General features: G+C 46.9%; 1 protein-coding gene across 1 annotated transcript in view; it reads right to left on the bottom strand.

Moving 5' to 3' along the window:
• The window catches only part of LOC148513528 (CMP-N-acetylneuraminate-beta-galactosamide-alpha-2,3-sialyltransferase 4-like), a 261,924-nt gene that overhangs the window by 209,932 nt on the left and 39,463 nt on the right, over positions 1-12,529 (bottom strand). The window lies entirely within an intron of this gene.

Genomic DNA, 12,529 nt, shown 5'->3' with positions numbered 1-12,529 from the left:
AATAATGAGTATTATAGGGATGGGGACACTGATATATAATGCTGTCACTGACTGGGTATTACAGTAATAATGAGTATTATAGGGATGGGGACACTGATATATAATGCTGTCACTGACTGGGTATTACAGTAATAATGAGTATTATAGGGATGGGGGCCTGATATATAATGCTGTCACTGACTGGGTATTACAGTAATAATGAGTATTATAGGAATGGGGGCCTGATATATAATGCTGTCACTGACTGGGTATTACAGTAATAATGAGTATTATAGGGATGGGGGCCTGATACAATCAGTGATGGGGACACTGATATATAATGCTGTCACTGACTGGGTATTACAGTAATAATGAGTATTATAGGGATGGGGGCCTGATATATAATGCTGTCACTGACTGGGTATTACAGTAATAATGAGTATTATAGGGATGGGGGCCTGATATATAATGCTGTCACTGACTGGGTATTACAGTAATAATGAGTATTATAGGGATGGGGACACTGATATATAATGCTGTCACTGACTGGGTATTACAGTAATAATGAGTATTATAGGGATGGGGGCCTGATATATAATGCTGTCACTGACTGGGTATTATAGTAATAATGAGTATTATAGGAATGGGGGCCTGATATATAATGCTGTCACTGACTGGGTATTACAGTAATAATGAGTATTATAGGGATGGGGGCCTGATATATAATGCTGTCACTGACTGGGTATTACAGTAATAATGAGTATTATAGGGATGGGGGCCTGATACAATCAGTGATGGGGACACTGATATAGACTGCTGTCACTGACTGGGTATTACAGTAATAATGAGTATTATAGGGATGGGGACACTGATATATAATGCTGTCACTGACTGGGTATTACAGTAATAATGAGTATTATAGGGATGGGGACACTGATATATAATGCTGTCACTGACTGGGTATTACAGTAATAATGAGTATTATAGGGATGGGGGCCTGATATATAATGCTGTCACTGACTGGGTATTACAGTAATAATGAGTATTATAGGAATGGGGGCCTGATATATAATGCTGTCACTGACTGGGTATTACAGTAATAATGAGTATTATAGGGATGGGGGCCTGATATATAATGCTGTCACTGACTGGGTATTACAGTAATAATGAGTATTATAGGGATGGGGGCCTGATACAATCAGTGATGGGGACACTGATATATAATGCTGTCACTGACTGGGTATTACAGTAATAATGAGTATTATAGGGATGGGGACACTGATATATAATGCTGTCACTGACTGGGTATTACAGTAATAATGAGTATTATAGGGATGGGGGCCTGATATATAATGCTGTCACTGACTGGGTATTACAGTAATAATGAGTATTATAGGGATGGGGACACTGATATATAATGCTGTCACTGACTGGGTATTACAGTAATAATGAGTATTATAGGAATGGGGGCCTGATATATAATGCTGTCACTGACTGGGTATTACAGTAATAATGAGTATTATAGGGATGGGGGGCCTGATACAATCAGTGATGGGGACACTGATATATAATGCTGTCACTGACTGGGTATTACAGTAATAATGAGTATTATAGGGATGGGGGCCTGATACAATCAGTGATGGGGACACTGATATATAATGCTGTCACTGACTGGGTTTTACAGTAATAATGAGTATTATAGGGATGGGGGGCCTGATACAATCAGTGATGGGGACACTGATATATAATGCTGTCACTGACTGGGTATTACAGTAATAATGAGTATTATAGGGATGGGGGCCTGATATATAATGCTGTCACTGACTGGGTATTACAGTAATAATGAGTATTATAGGGATGGGGGCCTGATATATAATGCTGTCACTGACTGGGTATTACAGTAATAATGAGTATTATAGGGATGGGGACACTGATATATAATGCTGTCACTGACTGGGTATTACAGTAATAATGAGTATTATAGGGATGGGGGGCCTGATACAATCAGTGATGGGGACACTGATATATAATGCTGTCACTGACTGGGTATTACAGTAATAATGAGTATTATAGGGATGGGGGCCTGATACAATCAGTGATGGGGACACTGATATATAATGCTGTCACTGACTGGGTATTACAGTAATAATGAGTATTATAGGGATGGGGGGCCTGATACAATCAGTGATGGGGACACTGATATATAATGCTGTCACTGACTGGGTATTACAGTAATAATGAGTATTATAGGGATGGGGGCCTGATATATAATGCTGTCACTGACTGGGTATTACAGTAATAATGAGTATTATAGGGATGGGGGCCTGATATATAATGCTGTCACTGACTGGGTATTACAGTAATAATGAGTATTATAGGGATGGGGACACTGATATATAATGCTGTCACTGACTGGGTATTACAGTAATAATGAGTATTATAGGGATGGGGGGCCTGATACAATCAGTGATGGGGACACTGATATATAATGCTGTCACTGACTGGGTATTACAGTAATAATGAGTATTATAGGGATGGGGGCCTGATACAATCAGTGATGGGGACACTGATATATAATGCTGTCACTGACTGGGTATTACAGTAATAATGAGTATTATAGGGATGGGGGGGCCTGATACAATCAGTGATGGGGACACTGATATATAATGCTGTCACTGACTGGGTATTACAGTAATAATGAGTATTATAGGGATGGGGGCCTGATATATAATGCTGTCACTGACTGGGTATTATAGTAATAATGAGTATTATAGGAATGGGGGCCTGATATATAATGCTGTCACTGACTGGGTATTATAGTAATAATGAGTATTATAGGAATGGGGGCCTGATATATAATGCTGTCACTGACTGGGTATTACAGTAATAATGAGTATTATAGGGATGGGGGCCTGATACAATCAGTGATGGGGACACTGATATATAATGCTGTCACTGACTGGGTATTACAGTAATAATGAGTATTATAGGGATGGGGGCCTGATATATAATGCTGTCACTGACTGGGTATTACAGTAATAATGAGTATTATAGGGATGGGGGCCTGATATATAATGCTGTCACTGACTGGGTATTACAGTAATAATGAGTATTATAGGGATGGGGGCCTGATATATAATGCTGTCACTGACTGGGTATTATAGTAATAATGAGTATTATAGGGATGGGGGCCTGATATATAATGCTGTCACTGACTGGGTATTACAGTAATAATATGAGATATGGTAAGAACTTACCCTTGTTATCTCTATTTCTACGAAGTCCATATGGTTCCACAGGATACCTTGGGGTATAGGCGATGGCGGCAGACATCCAGGCACCACAGGGTCCCTCTCCTATACCCCGCCCCCGAGCCTCAGGCCACTCAGTTTCGTAACAAGCCATAGGTCGGAGCAGGAGCAAAAAAGAGAGAGAAGACAGTCTGGAACACACAAGAATCACATTCTCACCAGAAGGAGATGGAGAAACCGGTGACCAGATCAAAGCCCATCTGCAGTACAGGTGCGACAGGGCGGGAGTCCTGTGGAACCCTATGGACTTCATAGAAATAGAGATAACAAGGGTAAGTTCTTACCATATCTCATATTTTCTACTTCAGGGTCCATAGGGTATCCACAGGATACATTGGGGATGTCCCAAAGCAGTATCCTTTAAGGGTGGAGACGCTCCTGTGCTGTAAGGAGAATCCGCCGCCGAAAGGAAGCATCCTGAGAGGCGAAGGTATCAAAAGCATAATACCTTACAAAAATATGGATAGATGACCACGTGGCTGCCAATCACCGCTGAGGCGCCACGTCGAGCTGCCCACGAAGGACCCACAGACCTAGTGGAAGAGCTTTAATAGAGGATGGAACAGGAAGACCTGTGAATCCATCCTGCCAAAGTTAGCGTAGTGGCAGGCCAACCCTTTTTATGGAAATCAGAAAGGACAAAACCGAGAGTCTGATTTCCTAAATGGACTGGTACGGTCAACTTAAATTCTTAGCGCCTGTACCACAGCCAAATAGGCCTCACCAGCAGACAGGACTGGGGAAGTAAAGGCAAGCACTGCCCTGTTCCTAGGAAAGATGAGAAAAAGGGAGGTCTACATGACAGAGCCTCCCATTCTGAGATCCTACTGGCCAAATTAAGAGCCAGAAGGAATACAGTCCTAGCCGTAAGCCATTTGAAATCCACTGAGCCCAGTGGATCAAATGGCGGTCCTCAGAGAGCCCTAAGGACCACAGCCAAATCCCAAGGAGCCACAGGTGGAACAAAGGGATGCTGAATATAACGTACACCCTGCACAAAGGTGCGGACATCAGGAAGAGTAGCAATCCTACACTGAAACCATACTAACAGGGCAGAAACCTGCACCTTCAGGTAAGCAAGGCGAAGACCGTTATCTAAGCCCACCTGTAGGAAAGCCAACCTCTGGATATCCGGAATACCCGAGGAGCCTAGCCTCTAGGGCGATACCTGAAAGAAAGTATACCATACCTAATGGTAAATTCTTGCAGATAAAAACTTCCGAGCTCTTAGCATGGACAGAGCCCCTGTTAACTATAGAGCTGGAAAAACTCCTAGACCTTAAGAGGGCAGTCTCCACCGCCACACCGTCAAGGGCAGACAACCCAGGTCTGGGTATCAGCCAGGATCCTGAGACAACAGGTCCGGGCGTAGAGGCAACAGCTTCGGAGAGTTAACTGAGAGGCTCCGAAGATCTGAGTAATAGTGCCATCCGGCCTACGCTGGAGCTATCAGCAGGAGCGTGCCTCCTTCTTGCTATTACTGGAGGAAGAAGGGATAACGGAGGGACGAGGTACACAACTTGGAAGGTCCACTGGACCTACCTACGTCTATCAGAAGAGTCTCATCTCTGAAAGGCTCCACTTGTTCACCAGAAGATTGAACACCTCCTGATAAAGAGGACATTTCCCTGAATGCACGTCTTGACGGCTGAGAAAGCCTGCTTTCCATCTGAGGATTCCTGAATGAACACTGCCGTTGACGGCAGGGATATAGCCTTCCACCCAAGCCAGAATTCGGGACACCACTGTTAGTGTCGCCTGACTTCGGGAACCTCCTAGGTGGCTTACATAAGCCATCATGATGGCGTTGTCAGACTGTACCTGCACGGTATTTCCGTGGAGGACCTGTCCTGCATGGTGGAGAACCTTGAATACTGCTCAGAGTTCTCAGATGTTTATGGGAAGCGCAAAAGCTACTGGTGTCCACCTGCCCTGGAACAAGTGTGGACCCGTCACTGCTTCCCAGCCACGGATACTGGCGTCCGTCGTCAGAAGGACCCTGTCCGCAATCCCAAAGGGGGTGCCCCTTGTTTAGGTGAGCTTTCTGCAGCCACCAGGCCAGAGAGAGACAAACCTCCGGGGAAAGCCTATTGACTTTATCCTATGGGGCAACCCATCCCATCCGGAGAGGATCAAGTTCTTTAGAGTGAAGCTGGGTACTCTCCACCATGTCGAACAGCGACATCCTGGAACCCAGGAACCACATTGCCAAGTGAATAGACACTCGGCGACTCTGCAGGCAACTGCGTACCTTTGCCTGTAATGCAGAGATCTTTTCCTCAATCACAAAGATCCTCAGATGTTGGGATATGGAGCATCCTCTGTGAAGAATCAGAGAGGACCATTTCCAGTTTATCAGTCAGCCCTAACGTAGCAACACAGATATTGTCCGTTGCATATGGAACTGAAGTATCTCTGGAGACCGTGTAACAACAGAAGGTCACTCGGATAGGGTAACAAGCAGACCCCCTGCCTCCGCAGGTGGGCTGCCATAACTACCATGACCCTGGTAAACCGTGAGGCGCGGAGGCCAGACCAAGGGGCAATACCAGAAACTGAAAATGCTTATCGACCACTGCAAACCTGAGGAAAACCCTGGTGTGCTAAGAAAAGAGGGATATTCAGGTAGTCACCCTGAATATATCCAACGACACCACAAAATTCCCAGGCTCCATTGAATGATGGAATGCAGGGTCCCCCTCCCGAACCGAGGAACCCTTAAGAATTTGTTGAAGGATTCGAGGTTGAGAATGTCCTGGTAAGACCCATTGGGTGTCTGTACCAGAAAGAGGATGGAGTAATACCTCGTTCCCCTTTGGGGCAACGGAATAGGTACTATAACTCCTGCCTGGAGCATAGAGTGTAACACCCTCAAAAATTACAGGGCCTAGTCCTGAATTGACAGAAGACCTGTAACGAAAAACCTTCTGGGAGGCTTTTACCGGGAGGAAAAGACATACCTTCAAGCAAATACTTCTCTTAGCCCAGTGTCCGTGGTGGTCAGACACCAGCACTGGGCGAACTGGAGAAGCCGGCCTCCGACTCTGGGGGCTCCCGAGAGGAGGCCCGTCCCATGAGGCTGAAGGCTTATAGTCCTACTTGGGAGTAGGACGTCTTGTACTCCAAGCCTGTTCTTATGGCTGAGCAGATTTCCTGGCTACTGACTGTCTTGGAAAGTTGTATTTTAGACTTACCCTGGCCTCACAGGGCCGAAAAGACAAAGTCCCAGACCCTGATGGGACTGTAGCCGATGACAGACACGCAGACGTAGCTGCTGCCTGCAGGGCCACAATTGCGTCCAGACGAGGGCCGAACAGGACTTCTCCCGTAAAAGGCAAAGCAATCCAAATGGAATCTGCGTCCGCTTTCCAAGAGCGCAACCACAGGGAGCGGCAAGCCGCTACTGCTGCCGAGGAGATTCTGGAAAGGAGTAGGCTATATGTAAGACCGTCTCACTATGAACGTGGCAAAGTCTCTGAGAATTTGCCACTATCCACCTGCTCTGCTGGAGAGTCAGTGTGCAGGGATCCAGTTACTTACTCAGTGTTCCATGGCTCTGGCCCCCCAGCACACGGCCATAGCTGGCCTGGAAGCCCCTCCAGCAAGGGAATATTGGATTTTAGATATATTTGCACCTTGCAATCTGGAACCTCCTTCAAAGAGGACCTGGAGGGCATGGGCAACGTAGCACTCCTCACTAGGCGTGTAACATGAGAATCTACCCGTAAAGGTAACTCCCATTCGGAAATGTAATTATCCGCACAAGGGGTATGCAAAAGGTCAACCGTTTTTGAGGCTGGACCCGCTTACCCGGATTTTCCACGCCTCCTCTAAAATGATCAGATAGAGGAATTACAGTGGCAACACCCTTATCCTTAAAGAAGGTATATTTGGATTTAGCCACGGGGGATATGTAATAACCAAATCCGCACGGACTGCCCGTAGAAGGCCAGGTATATAGACTTTAGACCCAGACTACGCCTCCTTTGCACTAAGGGGCTTGTGTCTGAAAAAGTCAATAATGTCACCGTCATCAGACGTCATGTCTTTACCCGTCTGAGACCCAAAAGGCCGTTTAGAAGGCCGAAATGGTGACTCCCCCTGTAAAACGTCCATCAGGTGCTATACCATTTGGACAATAAATTCACCCACACAGGCTCCTGCGAGACCTGGGGGGGCGAAAAACAGGATACACTGGGGTACCATCAACTGTCCAGGGACCCCTGCATGTGATGAGACCACCACAGGCTGCGATAACCCCTTGGGGAAACGCAGGGGGCGTTGCCCACAAAGGCTGTAAGCATCTTAGCCAGCCGAGGGCGGTCCCCTTTTTTGTGCAGGCACAGTGACAGAAATGGGGCGTGATATATAATACAACATGCCCTCCATAAACCCTCAGCGTCTACATATCCCTCCGCTAACTGCACATGATATCAGTACATTATAGCTGGAAGAGGATATCCTCGTTCACTTTCCGACATGAGGAGTGTGAACGGAGCGTATGTGACCTCCCACACAGAAAAAACACGTTTACTGTGAGGTAATAAACACCCTGCGACACCGCACCGCAAGGGCTGTAGCAGAAGAACAGGGATAGGAAAAGGCTGACAGTCAGAAATGAAAGTACAGGCAAACAGCGCTAGCATTTAAGTCACATACAATGCACAGATAACATCCTGCATTACAAGCACTGCGATCAACTACACAGACCGGAGCCTGGTAGGAAACAGTGCTGCATACACTGACCTTAATTGAAGGAGAGGTATGCGGGGGACCCGGACCGCAATGGCATCTGTATCAGCTTCCAGCAGCGTTTGCCATCCCCAGCACATGTAGTGAGAAAATGGCCGCCGAGGAGCAGAGAGGAGGTCGGCCCGGGGGAGGAGCGCTGACACAGCCCGCTCAGACCGCTGTGGAATGGCACTGTGCAGCGGGGGAGACGCCAGCTGTGAGACAGGGAAGGCGTTCTCCCCTGGCGTGCTATCAACCCCTGGGACGCCGCGCTGTACCGCACATGCTACGGCCCGCTGTCCCTGGTGGTCTAGTGGAAGGCGCAGGATCAGTACCTGGCCCCACGCGCAGCCGGTCCCCAAACAGGACCAAACAGGACTGTGTTACCGGCGGGTGCCCACCGCGGGACCCCGCCGCTTACCTTGTTCCCCGTGCATCCGGCCACAGTCCAGGTAGCCTGGGATCACCGCTAGCTGTGACCCCAGCTACCTACCAGCATCCCCGGATCGGTACCGGCGTTCTGGTACTGGCGGGGTGTAGGAGTGACAGCATGGACGTCAATACTGACTGTCCTATGCTGGAGCACTCTAGTTGTGCAGCCACAGCTGCGAATAAATATTCAGGGGCCTTAAAAAGACCCCCCTCTGTACGGTGCGACTGGTCCGGCCAGGCACCTACGAAAACTGAGTGGCCTGAGGCTCGGGGGTGGGGTATAGGAGAGGGACCCCAGTGCATCCTGGGAGGCTGAAAATTTAACTCTGTGGTGCCTGGATGTCTGCCGCCATCGCCTATACCCCAAGGTATCCTGTGGATACCCTATGGACCCTGAAGTAGAAAATTAGTATTATAGGGATGGGGGGCACTGATATATAATGCTGTCACTGACTGGGTATTACAGTAATAATGAGGATTATAGGGATGGGGGCCTGATATATAATGCTGTCACTGACTGGGTATTATAGTAATAATGAGGATTATAGGGATGGGGACCTGATATGTAATGCTGTCACTGACTGGGTATTACAGTAATAATGAGTATTATAGGGATGGGGGCCTGATATATAATGCTGTCACTGACTGGGTATTACAGTAATAATGAGTATTATAGGGATGGGGACACTGATATATAATGCTGTCACTGACTGGGTATTATAGTAATAATGAGTATTATAGGGATGGGGGCCTGATACAATCAGTGATGGGGGCACTGATATATAATGCTGTCACTGACTAGGTATTGTAGTAATTTGAGTATTATAGGGATGGGGGCCTGATACAATCAGTGATGGGGGCACTGATATATAATGCTGTCACTGACTAGGTATTGTAGTAATAATGAGTATTATAGGGATGGGGGCCTGATACAATCAGTGATGGGGCACTGATATATAATGCTGTCACTGACTGGGTATTATAGTCATTTGAGTATTATAGGGATGGGGGCCTGCTCAGTGGCAAACGCAGGATTTTGAAAGGGGGGTTTCCAAACTGATTGAGATATATATATATATATGGTACTTGTGTACTTTACGGACTCATTACCTTATTAAGTGTCCAGCATCATTCCCTACCATTGAAGTGGGCATAGAGAGGGAATATAACCAAGTGGCCAAAAGACGAGCGTAGCGTGCCACCGGGACCGAAGTGTGGTGAGCGCAGCGAGCCTGCGAGGGGACAAATTTCACGGAAAGTTCTATATAATAAGGTAATGAGGGCCTGACTCAGACCCGGCACTTGCAACCGAGTCGATGGTGGCCCAGAGCGCATGCGCACGACGGAGACGGCTACGTAATGCGCATGCGCGAGACCCGGATAGCGACGGGCAAGCCGTCGCTCCGGGTCTCGCACAAAAGGGGGCGTGCTGTCGATGTTGAGTGACAGCACGCCCCCTTTGGTGGGTGGGCCGGGGGGGGGTGGCAGCCCAGACGGAGGCGTTCACATGATGTCAGTGGGAGAGCTTTCGGCTCTGTTTGAGCCGAAAGCTCTCTGGGGCTTGCGGCAACGAGACCCTACCACAAGGGTCTCGTCGCAAGCCCGATGGTCGCGATGATCTTGACCATCGCGACCATCTTAATGGCCGCTCGCTATACCTGTGAGCTATGCGAGCGGCCAGGAGGCCGTTCTAAAAAAAAAAAAAAAAAAAGACCAGCCCTGATTCAGAGCGAACTCTCTGTCAGAGCGTCCGGCTCTGAATCAGGGACTGAGGGTCTCATTCAGTCGATGATACCCAAATGCGCATGCGCACGACGGAGGGAGCTCTGTCGTGCGCATGCGCACGACCCGGTGAGCGACGGGGTAGCCGTCGCTCGGAGTCTCGCACCAAAGGTGGCGTGCTGTCGATGGTGAGTGACAGCACGCCCCCTTTGGCGGGCGTGCCGGGGGCGTGGCTGCCAGACGGAGGCGGTCCCATGGGAACGCCTACCGTCTGGGTCCAGCCCCACTGACATCACTAGTAATATAATACAGTCAGTGAGTGAGGAGTACAGTATAATAATGGTAATTAGGGGAAAAATGGGGGCCTGGTACAATCAGTGAAGAGGGGTCAGTAATATAATATAGTCAGTGAGTGAGGAGTACAGTATAATAATGGTAATTGGGGAGATGGGGGTCTGGTACAATCAGTGAAGAGAGGTCAGTAATATAATACAGTCAGTGAGTGAGGAGTACAGTATAATAATGGTAATTAGGGGAGATGGGGGTCTGGTACAATCAGTGAAGAGGGGTCAGTAATAGAATACAGTCAGTGAGTGAGGAGTACAGTATAATAATGGTAATTAGGGGAGATAGGGGCCTGTAACAATCAGTGAAGAGGGGACAGTAATATAATACAGTCAGTGAGTGAGGAATACAGTATAATAATGGTAATTAGGGGAGAAATGGGGGCCTGGTACGATCAATGAAGAGGAGACAGTAATAGAATACAGTCAGTGAGTGAGGAGTACAGTATAATAATGGTAATTGGGGAGATGGGGGTCTGGTACAATCAGTGAAGAGGGGTCAGTAATATAATACAGTCAGTGAGTGAGGAGTACAGTATAATAATGGTAATTATGGGAGAAATGGGGGCCTGGTACAATCAGTGAAGAGGGGTCAGTAATATAATATAGTCAGTGAGTGAGGAGTACAGTATAATAATGGTAATTAGGGGAGATGGGGTCTGGTACAATCAGTGAAGAGGGGTCAGTAATATAATATAGTCAGTGAGTGAGGAGTACAGTATAATAATGGTAATTAGGTGAGATGGGGGTCTGGTACAATCAGTGAAGAGGGGTCAGTAATAGAATACAGTCAGTGAGTGAGGAGTACAGTACAATCATGGTAATTAGAGGAGAAATGGGGGTCTGGTACAATCAGTGAAGAGGGGACAGTAATATAATACTGTCAGTGAGTGAGGAGTACAGTATAATAATGGTAATTAGGGGAGAAATGGGGGCCTGGTACAATCAGTGAAGAGGGGTCAGTAATATAATATAGTCAGTGAGTGAGGAGTACAGTATAATAATGGTAATTAGGGGAGATGGGGGTCTGGTACAATCAGTGAAGAGGGGTCAGTAATAGAATACAGTCAGTGAGTGAGGAGTACAGTATAATAATGGTAATTAGGGGAGATGGGGGCCTGGTACAATCAGTGAAGAGGGGACAGTAATATAATACAGTCAGTGAGTGAGGAGTACAGTATAATAATGGTAATTAGGGGAGAAATGGGGGTCTGGTACAATCAGTGAAGAGGGGTCAGTAATATAATATAGTCAGTGAGTGAGGAGTACAGTATAATAATGGTAATTAGGGGAGATGGGGGTCTGGTACAATCAGTGAACAGGGGTCAGTAATAGAATACAGTCAGTGAGTGAGGAGTACAGTATAATAATGGTAATTAGGGGAGATGGGGGTCTGGTACAATCAGTGAAGAGGGGGGGTCAGTAATATAATATAGTCAGTGAGTGAGGAGTACAGTACAATCATGGTAATTAGAGGAGAAATGGGGGTCTGGTAAAATCAGTGAAGAGGGGACAGTAATATAATGCAGTCAGTAAGTGAGGAGCACAGTATAATAATGGTAATTAGAGGAGAAATGGGGGCCTGGTACAATCAGTGAAGAGGGGACAGTAATATAATACAGTCAGTGAGTGAGGAGTACAGTATAATAATGTTAATTAGGGTAGATGTGGGTCTGGTACAATCAGTGAAGATGGGACAGTAATATAATACAGTCAGTGAGTGAGGAGTACAGTATAATAATGGTAATTAGGGGAGAAATGGGGGCCTGGTACGATCAATGAAGAGGAGACAGTAATAGAATACAGTCAGTGAGTGAGGAGTACAGTATAATAATGGTAATTAGAGGAGAAATGGGGGTCTGGTACAATCAGTGAAGAGGGGACAGCAATATAATACAGTCAGTGAGTGAGGAGTACAGTATAATAATGGTAATTAGGGGAGAAATGGGGACCTGGTACAATCAGTGAAGAGGGGACAGTAATATAATACAGTCAGTGAGTGAGGAGTAT

This window comes from Taudactylus pleione, unplaced genomic scaffold, assembly GCF_031769625.1.
Source record: "Taudactylus pleione unplaced genomic scaffold, aTauple2 ptg000278l, whole genome shotgun sequence".
Lineage (NCBI taxonomy): Eukaryota > Metazoa > Chordata > Amphibia > Anura > Myobatrachidae > Taudactylus > Taudactylus pleione.
Note: the sequence above shows the minus strand (reverse complement) of the source record. Positions and strands in the feature narration are given on the sequence as shown.